This window comes from Numenius arquata, chromosome 12 (assembly GCF_964106895.1).
Source record: "Numenius arquata chromosome 12, bNumArq3.hap1.1, whole genome shotgun sequence".
NCBI classification, from domain to species: domain Eukaryota; kingdom Metazoa; phylum Chordata; class Aves; order Charadriiformes; family Scolopacidae; genus Numenius; species Numenius arquata.
This window is the reverse complement of record NC_133587.1, coordinates 13,728,037-13,740,224: the sequence shown is the minus strand read 5'-3', so window position 1 is coordinate 13,740,224 and position 12,188 is coordinate 13,728,037. Positions and strand designations below refer to the sequence as shown.

The 12,188-nt window shown below is 44.2% G+C and overlaps 1 protein-coding gene across 1 annotated transcript in view; it reads left to right on the top strand.

Annotated features, from left to right (window-relative positions):
• The window catches only part of PTPRT (protein tyrosine phosphatase receptor type T), a 477,289-nt gene that overhangs the window by 272,123 nt on the left and 192,978 nt on the right, over window positions 1-12,188 (top strand). The gene's annotated exons all lie outside the window — the stretch shown is intronic.

Below are 12,188 nucleotides of genomic sequence, written 5' to 3'. Positions count from 1 at the left end.
GCCTTTAGCGGGGTATGTCACAGGTTCTTGTCTCCTTTAACAGAAATCTTTAATTTACTGTTCCTCTTACTCAAAAAGCTCGCTCTTCTGACCAGGAGTCGGAGTTCTCTCATCCTTGATTTTTAATGTTGAGGTATCAGCCTTTAATGTATGGTGGCGGTGGGATGATGGGTGAGGAAGCTGCAGACTAAATCAAGGACCTGAGGATTTTCAGTCAGGGGTCAAGGGGAACTGGGGAAGTAAACTGGACTTCATGGTCATCCTGTTAAGGATTGTTGTTCCTACTTCAGGCAGACCAAAGCCAAAGTTCTCCCAAAGGTGTTATGACTGAGGAAGGCCCTACTGCGTGGAGAGCTGCTGCAGAGATCTTCATGCAAATAGTTTTCTCTACACTCTTCTTCATGAACCTTCACTGTGTGTTTTTAACTCTGAGGGAATGGCATTTTATGTTAACTCTATTATGCAGGCTTTAAAAATTGCCTGAGCTACCAAATGGATCAGAGAGCGCTGAAGAGCAGCTGTGTGGGGAGTGCAGTCGTTTTTACTCAATGGGGAGTTGCATACATTGGACTTTGAAAGAGACTCCATTTAAGGGAAGAGAAGAGATCTTCAAAGCTGGCATTTATCAAGTAAATAACTCTTTAGCTTTGATATGCCTGCTTCATGCTGCCTTGTCGGTCTAGAGGAAAGATGTACCTTAAATCAAAGTGGACAACTAAGAATAAAAGCTAATAAAAGATTACAATAAAAGAAAGGAATCCCTGTCATAAAAAAAAAAAAAAAAAGAAAAAAAAAGACATGGTTTTATATCCATTCAGGAAACGTTTGTAGGAGGGAATAGCTACTGTACAGTCTGGGCTGAGATTCTCTTGGTGAACTGTTATCACGAACTTAAAGCCCCACAAAGTGATGTAAAAAATAATAAGGGGGGGGAGGGGAGGGAAATCCCCAACTGTGTTTTTCCTGTCACCTTGCAGAATTTCACAATGTTACCATTAATGACAGGAAAATCTCTAATGGGCAGACATTAGTTTTGCTGAGCAGGCAGGTACACAGCGCGTAAGAACACGGACCAGGATTCGGTAGCCTCATATTTTATAACTGAAATCAATGTGATTAATATTTAGCAGAGCAGGAGGGCACTGCCCCTGAGCGGGCCTGTAGAGCCTGTTGTTACGCACCAGGCGTGGGGGAGGCAGAAGTACGTTGTTATAATTGAGAGCACTTGTTGCTTTTAAGGAAGTTTATTTGAGCTCCTTGACTGGAGTGAGCATTTCAAACTACAGGCACTGCTGAAAGGAGATTAAGCCGGTTTGGAGTTTAGTTCTCTTTTGCCAAGTTCTCCAGCGTTGCTGCTGGTTTGGGGTAGGTACGTGTTTCCAGCTTGAGCATGTTTCCATGCCTAACTGAGCGGTACAGCATGGGGTGCACATATGTTGATGTAACGTTTTAATGTGCGTGGCTCCATGTGGCCCTGGGTGGCCCTCAAAGTTGCTAAGTTTTTTGCTAAAGCCTCAGAATGGAGAGAGCAGAGAGGATTGTCAAGACGTGTCCATTCAAGTACATGGGACACAAGTGGAGAAACAAATCTGTCCTTGTAAGAGTATGAGATGTGTTAGGGAGGTGGTGATGGGAGGTGCAAGAACAGGATGAACACAAATCTATCTCCTTTTGAAACCTTGCAGTGCATGGAGGACGCTTTGGTGTGACCTGTCCTGGCACCACTACCACGTACTATTTCTAAACCATTGAGTAGAAAAAGGGGCAGAAGGTGTCCTCCATCACATCTGCGTGACTTGGTTCCTTTTCTTCTAAGTTCTGAATGGTTTGTGGGAAGGAGGTAGCTCGGGTAGAGGACTGAATTGTTGAGAGGCCTGGGAGGGCCAGCTTGAAGTGGTGGTGAAAATAGAGTCAATTGCTTTGCTTCATTTTCCCTGTGGATAAAAGAAGGATTAGGAACGCTTCTCCTGCTTTGTATGGTGAGAACAGGTATGCCAAGGGTTGTTTGTTTTAGCTAGTGCCATTGTAGGGACCACGCCACAGCTGTAGCTCTTGCCATCCTGTCGTCTTCGGTATGGTGAATAGCAACTGCACGTCACCCCAGAGACGGTGGTATATTCAGCATGTCCACAGTGCTCTTCCAGTGGGCTCTATTTTGGTGTTTGTTCCCTTCCTAATTTGTATAATAGTGTTGCACAAGAGATGTCAGGACAGGCTTACGTGCAAAAACATTTAGTAGCATCTGTTGCTAATGACGATGAAAGTTATGGGGAGTGGTAAACCAAACTCTCCTCTTCCTCCCCCCCCCCCAAAAAAAAAAATCGGTGGAAAAAAAAGAGAAGGGAAAGACAGAAAGGAAAAGTCTTCTCAGTGGCCATTTGGGAAGAGAAGCGATCAGATCCTCCCCTCAACTCTGCAGCGAAGGTCTCTAATGCTTTGATAGGGGTACTGTGGATTTTTCATCAGGACCTTCTCAAACTCTCTGTTGGTTGCAGCCACTTGAGTTGGGGTTCGTGCTGAGAAAGGGGAGGTGTTGCCCACTGAGCTGAGCTAATGGAAAGCCTTGTGCACGTCCCACATGCATGTCCCCAGTGGGTGTCTCTCACTGGGATAGAGTATAAGCCTCTTGTAATTAGGGATTTTCCGCACTCTACTTTTCTTGCCAGGAATTCTGTAGAAGAAAGTGGTAGTATGGAAAAGCTCTTCTTCCAGATAGACACCTTCATGACTTGGCAGGTGAAACCAGATGCTGCAATTCAGAAGCAGAAGAGCATGTAGTACATGAAGAATAGGTCTTGGCTGACCCTCAAAATACTGTTGGGAGTTTCATCCTTTGTAGGGAAGGATTTCAACAAGTTTTACCTTTTGTAGGCAGATGCCCTGCAACAAAGGGAGACTCTGAAAAAGCAATAAAGCAATAGTATCAGCACATCCCTCTCCTGCTAGTGTCCTGCTGTTTGTACACATCCTAGAAAACCATTCCCACAGTGTGGAAAATTGTCAAAGATTTCCAGAGTGCTTCATGCTGAATTGCACCAGAACTGCTGCACACTCCTCCAAATGTCATAACGGCTCGTTTGGGTTTTATAGTCAATGCAAATGAATTAATAATGGCTTGCCACTTGCTATAAATAATGCCCTATTTCCTCCATGTAACTGTGTGGATCCTGCAGAAGATGAGGTTTTTGACAGACCGTAGGCCTGACAGAGCTCTTTCTCCAGAGACAGCTTGAACTGGTAGAAATAACGTGTGTGTGGTTTTAGGCATTGCATAGAATCATAGAGCGGTTAGAGTTGGAACAGACCTTAAAGACCATCTCGTTCCAACCCCCCTGCCCTGGGCAGGGACACCTCCCACCAGACCAGGTTGCTCAAAGCCCCATCCAGCCTGGCCTTGAACCCCTCCAGGGATGGGGCAGCCACAGTTTCTCTGGGCAACCTGGGCCAGGGTCTCACCACCCTCACAGCAAAGAATTTCTTCCTGAGATCTCATCTAAATCTCCCCTGTTTCAGTTTAAAACGATTAGCCCTCGTCCTATCACATCTGGGAGCAGCTGGGTTTTACTTCCTTTCCTTCTGTGTTCTATCCTACTCCATTAAAAAACCACCTTAACAGTCAAGTGACCAAACTGTGTTTGACAGAGACTCAGTTCTGGAAAAATGAAAAGATTGGAACTTAACCATGGGATGAACATGGAATAGGGACTCCCTGAGTGATAAAGGAACAGCGAGGAGTGGTGCAAGGAGGACAGCTTCAGTAGGGAGAAGTAGCAACAGATGCAATATGCTGTATGCAAAATATGTTATTTCCTATAAAATATTCCTGTTTCTCGCTGTGTCAGTTCTTCAATAGATTTGCATGAGCACAGACTTGGCATGAACAGAGCTCTGTCCAAGCCGATGGAGTTCTGCTCAAGTTGGGTTTACGTGGTCAGATCCCATTGAAGTTTGAAGTGCAAATCTTCAAGGATGGCACTTGGCAAATTCTGGGGCATGGCATAAATAATTTCAAGACACAGAATATGTTATAGGTGATGCTTGTTACATTGCTGCAAAGCAGTAGATTGAAACTGCGCAGTATAAAGTGTCTTGGGAAATAAATTCTGTCCATGTTGGGCCTTGCCCAGTCGTATGTGGCTTGTTAAAGTGCTCAGGAGAAAAAACCCTGTTCTATAGGAATACAGTGTGCCAGAGGAACAGCCTGACTGAGGGATGGAGGGAGAGCAACACCAGCTAAAGGTGCTTCCATCAAGAGATACTCGCAGGCTCCTGTGTGATCCTTTGAGAGCAGTGACTCTCTGGGAACTCTCATTGGGAATCACGAGGGATAACTTGGCCCCGAAATGGCCTGAAGCGTTCCCGAACACTTTCACCTGGATTTGCAGTGCGTAAAGGCTTACTTGGAGAGGGGTAAATTCAGTGGCAGTTTAGATGTATGGCGTGACCTGGTATTTTTAAAATCTGTTGTTCTCAGCCTGTAATGATCTTAAACTAAAATATGCTCAGTGCTGCAGCGTTCTGTGTACAGTGGTACGTGAAGAAATGTGTAGGTTGTGAAGTGTTTGTAAATGTTTTTACTTCAATTTTAGAAAAAACATGTAGTAGAGAAGAGAAAAATAAGGAAAGAGAGGTTGAAGCAGCTATAACAGCCTTTTTTTTTTTAAATAGAGAACTGACAAGATTAAATGTCAAGGCCGTAATAGCAATTAATTCAAAATGCTTAATTATCATTTTGTATCCAGATTTGCTCTCCATGCTACAAAGCCAAATACAAATTAAATTGCCTACCGCTGAAACGCGGCCACTGAGAGACTAAGACATAGTAGGCATTTTTGCTTAAAATGGGGTGGAAACATCTCTTCAGTCTCTATTTTAGTATGCAAAAAGGCAACATCTCGGCGTGTCTCACAGAACGGTGTTTTGTCTCAGCTGGAGTGGCTGGAGATTTACCTCCAAATGCTGGATGTTGCACCAGGGATGAATTTTTCGCAGTTAGATCCGTTTCCAGAGGCACACAAACGCTTCGCTGCCCTGGGCTTTATGCTGTGTGTTTTGAGTAAGAGAGTTTGTCAGCAAACAATGCAGTGTATTCCAGGAGAGCAGGGAAAGCAATTATCTTCCCTGGCACCCTCGGCCCGAACCCCAGCAATATTGTGGGGCAGGGAGCTAATTGCTCCATCTGTTGCTCTGGGCCCCTCAGAGGGAGAGGAGCTCTCTCTGCCACGTTGTCACACCACACGTGAAGGGCAGGCTGTCCAGACAGGCTGGGACTCGGGAGCAGGAGTGCAATTTTGCTCTTATTGTATTGGCTTTATTATAACCTTAATGATTTTCAGTACATCATTGCGGTAGCCGGAGTTCTCCTGTGTGTTATCTGTCAGACGGGAATCAATGAGGTTGGTTGTTTTCAATCAGAACTTGTGGTAGTTACATTTTTCTGCCTGTTGGTTCGGTGGGATCTTGAACAAAGTGAAGCTTTCGGGGGGGCAAAAATGCGTTTTGGGGTTTGCACAAATTGCCGTGGCCCCGATAGTACATCAACATTTGCAAAAAGGTCCGAAGCGTGCACCAGTTTGTACTGCTGGTCTGGTTTACTTTGTGTAAAAAATGTGCGTTGGCTTTTCTGTCTTCAAACTTGTCCTGCGGTGTCTTTATGCCCTTATACATATGTATGATGTTCTGATCTATATTAGCATTGCTTTGTGATCTTACGTTTATGAACTGCTTGGGGATTCTGGAATGGCAACTGCAGGATGTTTGTGAATTAAAAATAAGGACCGAGCTGTTTACTGGCATATACTTTTTGTTACCATTCACACTATGACTTAAAAAGCAAAAAGACCTTAATGCACCTCTCTCTAGCTCACATGCAGATGGAGTTTCAGCTTCCATCCAGTAGATCCACGCTCCACACCAGGCCTCTGGCACCTGTTACTGTTGTTTTAGGGAGCTTAAAATAATAAGAATAAAATTCAAGCCCTAACAGGGACAATTTTTGATTACTGAGAGTTTTACCAATGTTAATGAATTGCTTTAACTGGTCAGCACCTGCCATTGTTTAAGATGCTTGTGAATGTCCTGCTTCTAGACTACGAGGTGTCTCGGGTAGTGACTGAGAAGTCGTGAAAGACCTGGATTTGTGTCACCTGAGCTACCTCCCGTCACAGCACTGCCTTGCCTTCTATTTCTTTCTGGGAGCTTCTTTCTTCAATATCAGTTGTAAAACCTAGTTTTATCCTGTTTATTATAAATGGCTGCTGGAAAGATTTGTGAGTCATTTGCAGAGTAGACGGAAGAGGAAAGGGAGGGAAGTTACTAACACTCAAACATCATTTGCTGTCTGGATGGCTCTAACGGGACGCCAGTGTGAGCTGCAGTTACACCTTTCTGGGTGTGTACCCTGGCCAGGTTCAGCTGAAGATGTGTTTATGTAGATACGTCCACAAACCATGGTGAGATGGCAGTGGGGTATCTTTCTGGAAACAAGAATGTGGCTATATATGTAAATATTAACCTTGAACTCATAGTTTTGTTGGGGAATGTGGTTGAAGGTGAGGTCTCGGGAGCCTTTTGACCATGACCAAGGGATGTGGGAAACAGTTCATGATTCTGTCTATCTTGGGAGGAAAAAGAGCTCGCATAGGCTGAAATGGGGAGTTGAACTAGATGATCTCTAGAGGTCCCTTCCAACTCTGACAATTCCGTGATTCCATGAAATAGCAGTTAGTTACTAAAGGTACAGTAGTTTGTGAAATAAGCAGAGATGGGAGAGCCCTGGAAGGATTGCACTGCTTCTGATGGTGCTGGCTTGCTTTGTGTAGAAAGTTGTACTCTTGTGTGTTGTGTCCAGTCCAGATTTAGGTTACTAAAATGATGGGGTTGTCACAAGGTGCTTGTACAACTGTGGTCTTTAGGTGCCTTTTGCCGCTTACATTATGCATACCCCAAAACTGGAGTCAGCTCTGCAGATTAGCTCATCAAACGTGTGAGCTCCTCAGCACCAAACTTTGATCTTTGCTGTGTTAGAGATTTTAATGATAAAGCCAGTCTGATTTTCTGTTGAGGAGTCAGAAATAAAAAGTCCAAATTTAAAGAGCCCAGGAGGTTTCTTAGTAGTCTTAACATTCTATTTATGATACTTTATTTTGCAACGTGCTCCAATTAAATCTCCCTTTTTCTCTAAATACCATCATTGAGCTTTCCAGCCAAAGACACAATGAATGATGTTCGTTGGCTCAGGCTGCCGGGGGTATATGCAGAGAAAGCAAAACTGAAGCACCAACTTGCAGCTTCCTTCCTGTCTGGCTGGCCCAGGAGATCCGAGGGAGCAGCTCCCTGCCTTCCCAGCTAGTTAAGGGATAACAAGACTGGCCATGCTGGGAGCCACTACCACAGTTGTTTTTTGCTTTTCCACCTCTTTCAGCCCCTTTGTGGTGGCGGCAGCAGCAGTTCAGAGAGGGAAGATGGCATAGCTCTGAAAAGTACCACTGGCAGAGGTAGGAAGCACCTCGATACAAGGAGGTGTTATCCCTGGGTCCTGTTTGTGGTACCCGGGTCTGTGGCAGTTCCTGCGTCCCTGAGAGAGGGGGAGGATGCAAGGCTGAGTCATCTCCCTGAGCCACATGCGGTGACAGGTCGTGAATCAGGCCATGGTGAAAAGGTCCATTTTGCTTTATTGACTTCCTGAATTTTTATGTTTTGAGATTGAGAAGCGGATGAGTTATCTTTCTTATTTGTAAGATTAATTTTTACAGTTTACAATTTATATGAGTGTGCTTTTAGATGGATACTGCTATTTCCAACTTAAAAATACAAACTTTGACACTTTAGTTGGGGGGGAGGGGTGTTTCTCAGTTTGAAATTAAAGATAATTGAACTGGAGAAAAAACAGGAGGGGAAAAAAAACAGGAGAAAAACAAACCCAGGGTTGCATTTAAGGCCAATTTTTGAGGAATCGTTAGCTGTAGTAAGTAATATTGATTTGGTTTTGGTGATTCAAGAGTTTAGAAAGAGCACTTTTCATCTTGTGCCTGGTTTTGCTGTTACACAAAGGAAAACTATCAGAAAGACTTTTTTTTCCCCTCTTATTCTCAGTACCCAGGTACCCAGCTTTGCCTAAGCTGTCCAACTAAGCGACACAGCTGTGACATCAACGTCTTCTTGGCACCTGCAGTAGCGGCTGCAGCGTATTCATTCTTGTTACAGATTTCAAACAACCCCATTCCCAGGTGGTGGGGGGGCTTCTTCCAGGTCAGGAATTTGGCTTTGTTTAAAATGTAACAGTTATGTACTGCTTGAAACACTAAAGAGCTTGTAAGAACATATATTTAAACTAAAAGCAAACAGAGCCAAAAGTTCCAAAGAGTTAAAATATTTAAAAAAAAAAAAAAATCAACCAAACAAATAAAAAAACAGAGCCAAACACAAATCCAAAACAACAAAAAAAAACCAAACCAAACCAAGTTTGCAGATACTGAAAAATTATCTCCCACATTTTCCCCTACACAAAATGAGTTTCATGATCTTTACACTCTTTTCGTTTAAAGCCCCCTGAGTAGGTGTGTACTTACTGGCTGCTACAGCAGGAAGGTCAGTGAGGAACAAGTTCTTGAGGCTGAAATCGCAGGTGCCTCCCAGTAGAGCTGCATCCAAAGGGAGCTGGAGCATCCCAACAAGGTGCGAGGGGCGGAGGAGGATTTTTGCCTGCCGCTGCTCATGTGCTTGTTTTGTTGACACCCGTTTCCACAAGAGTCAGAACTGAATCCTCTCATGTCACCTCCACAGATCAGAAGAAAGAAAAATCTGAGGCAATAACAATCCTTGGTTTGATTTTTGTAGCTTAGAACAAACATGACAGGAACAAGCTTGCTCCCTTTTTTAAAACCAAACAAAAAAACTTAGGTGCTTGGGTGTTCTTTGAAGATTTATTTCATGTGCGATAAAACATATAACCTAAGGAAGTAAAGCTTCTCGTAGAGCATGGCTCTCTGAAGAACTAGAGTAGGCAGACATATGCGGAGACAGGCATCCATGTGCATTGCATGCATTCACATGGACTTTAATAGTTCGTTTTATATACATGAAAGTCAATGACATGTAGTAAATGTGACCTGACACACTTTAAATAACTTTGTGATTTGGTGGTGTTCCATGTTCTAAAGCTTGAAAGCAATCGCTATAAAGAGATTTTGGAACATAGATGATCTTGGCAGAGCGAACCCTGAGTGTTTGATTGGCTCGGAGAATATTGCAAACTAAGTGATAAGAGGAATTGCATAAAGACGAAGTTTCAGTTCCTGGAAGAAACTTGGATAATATAAAGGTGCAGATAGTTTGACATTTCTCTGTTTTGAATTTTGATTCATTTCTGTACTTGTGGATGTCCTGCTGATGGAATTGTACGTGTGTAATCTGCGTACCAGCCTGTAGGGAGGAACTCGTTAATTTACAAAGCTTTCAGGGATACGTGAGCATCAGGCCACCAGGAGGAGTGCCCAGCCAGGCAGCTCTGCTGGGGAGCAGATGGGGCTCCTGGCTCTCCTTCCCTCTTACTGTCACGCCCTGCCAGTCTCCGTGGGATAAGGACCCTTTTCCTCTGGTTTTTAGCACTGGTACATACAATTCCATGAATAGCACTTACCTGCAGTGCTGAAGACCCACATCAGACCTTTATTCACTTGTTTTACTGTCAAAACTGTTTATTTGAAATCTGCTCGGAAGAGGCACTAGATGGAGGCACTGTATGGAAGCCTCCGAGCATCCTGCATCCTTGTTGGCCCTTTCTGAGCTGGGCCAGCAACCGTTCCCCATGAGCAAACAGCCATCGTGGGACTGAGAGGCAAGTTGAAGTGAGGGGTCTGGAGAAAAAGTCATATGAGGAGAGGCTGAGGGAACTGGGCATGTTTAGTTGGGAGAAGAGGAGGCTGAGGGGAGACCTCGTTGCTCTCTACAACTACCCGAAAGAAGGTTGTAGAGAGGTGGGTGTTGGCCTCTTCTCCCAAGGGAATAATGACAGGAGCAGAGGAAATGGTCTGAAGTTGCAGCAGGGGAGGTTTAGTTTAGATATTAGGAAGAATTACTTTACTGAGAGGGTGGTCAGGCACTGGAACAGCCTGCCCAGGGAGGTGGTGGAGTCGCCATCCAGGGAGGTATTTGAGAAACATGTAGACGTGGCACTTCAGGGCATGCTCTAGTGCCCGAGATTGTTGGTTTGTGGATGGGTGTGGTGTGTGGTAGTGGGTGTATTGTGGGAGGGTGTTTGTTTTCGTGAGGTTTTTTGGGGGGTATTTTTTTGTTTTTTTTTGTTTGGTGGTTGGACTCGATGATCTCAAAGGTCCCTTCCAACCATGAAGATTCTGTGATTCTGTGAAACCATCAGAAGACATCCTGGCAGCTCAGGCCATGTCTGTTTTTCTGTGTACTGCAGCTGGTAAGAGCTGTGGAGCAGGTAAGAGGAGGCACTGGAGGAGCAGTGGGTGCTGTGAAAGGGTAGGTTACAGTCGGGGGAGAAGGGGAAATGACGTCTTCAGAAACACTCTTTGGTTTAAATTGGATTATTGTCCCATAACACCATTTCCAGGTGGTATCCTGCACGCAGCCGGCAACTTCAACTTCTTTTAAGTCCCCATATGCATATAGCTTAAAGAATTAGGCCATATTTGCATGTCAGATCACAGAGGAAGTAGAGCAGAATATAGAAATCCCTTTAACAACAATATTGTATCTGTTTTATCATAACCGGACCCAGAACAGTAGCTAATCTTCTCTCTTGAAAAGAAACCCCTGAATGATCCTGGGTCAGCGACCCTGAATCCGTGGTTGTTCCGTGAAGTTCAGGATGGGGATAAAATGGGAAACAAATACGGTGCTAGCTGATATGTAGATAGGTGAAAGAGGAAGGAGAAAATGGCAGAAGGGATAAATTGAATATGTCAGGACAGGGAAATGTACAACACTGCAGCATTTATATAGCACGGGAATGGAGCCATTGGTCCTGGGAATCCGCAGAAAAACCAAGCTGGGAAACAGCAGAGGTCTTTTTCACTATTAAGCCTATGAACCTTCAGGCTACTCCCTATTAAGGGCATGCAATAAAACATTCTCAGCTGTTTCCAGAACACATTTTGTGGTGGTGACCACAGCAATATAGTGAAAGCATTGGCTGCATTTCATAGAGGCTTCTGGAAGCATGAGATACTTGAAAAAATACATTGGAGAAATGCTTGAAAACACTTTGGGTCTGCCCTCGGGCCACTACTGTAATGTCGGGCTGCTCGCTTCTTCCCCATGTTGTTAATCTGTCCTTTTGCTGTGCGCTTGGTCCCACGCCAGGCCTGCAGTACAGAAAATCAAAATGTCAGCGGTGACGAAGACGTTTGAAGAGTTGAGTCAGTGCTGACAGGGAGCTGGGTGGTGGCCACCCTGCCGGCACCGTCCTCTCTCTGTAACTGAAAATTGTTACTGAAATAAAATTGAGCAATACGCTTTCCTGGTTTTTGAGGGTGGCTGATGTTGAATGTATTTTGATGAAGAGATTCAACTGAATTGCACTGCCTTGTTCTTTTAAAATACTTCATTAAAGTAAGTAGTTATTTAATTGCCCTTGCCGGTCAGAGCTACAGACTGTTTCTCATTCCCATCCATCCCTGGAATCATTGCTGAGTTTTAAGCAAGGTTTCCCTTTTCCTCTAGTGTTTTATATTAAATTATGCAACCAATTGTGGTCTGTTTCCATATCTTGTTTTCTGTTTCTCCTACCAGTTGCATTTCAAACTGTACTTACGTGAAAGGGGCACATCAATCACTTCCAAAGGAACTGGCGGCGGGTGGGAAAAGGATTTGCTGCCAGTTCATTGGGTGACAGTTTCAGCCCTTCCTCGCTGGCCTTGTGGTCCCTCAGCAAACCCTGTGAACAGGCAATTAGGTTTTTTGGCTGAAGGGTCTTCTGCTTCCTAAACAGAAACTGGGTGCTTAGTGTGGTTCTCAAATGTGTGGAAATCCAGTGATGTAAAATTGGAAATTCTTGAGTGCTGCAAGGGGTCCCGTTCCAGTAACCACTTGTTTTCCTTTGGCCATGGTAATACTGGTTTTAAACTGTTACTCCTCATGAAAGATGGCTGGTAGACCGTTGTGATCATGCTAGTCATAAAAGTAGAAGATGTAGGATGACAAATGCAATTTCTTAGTGG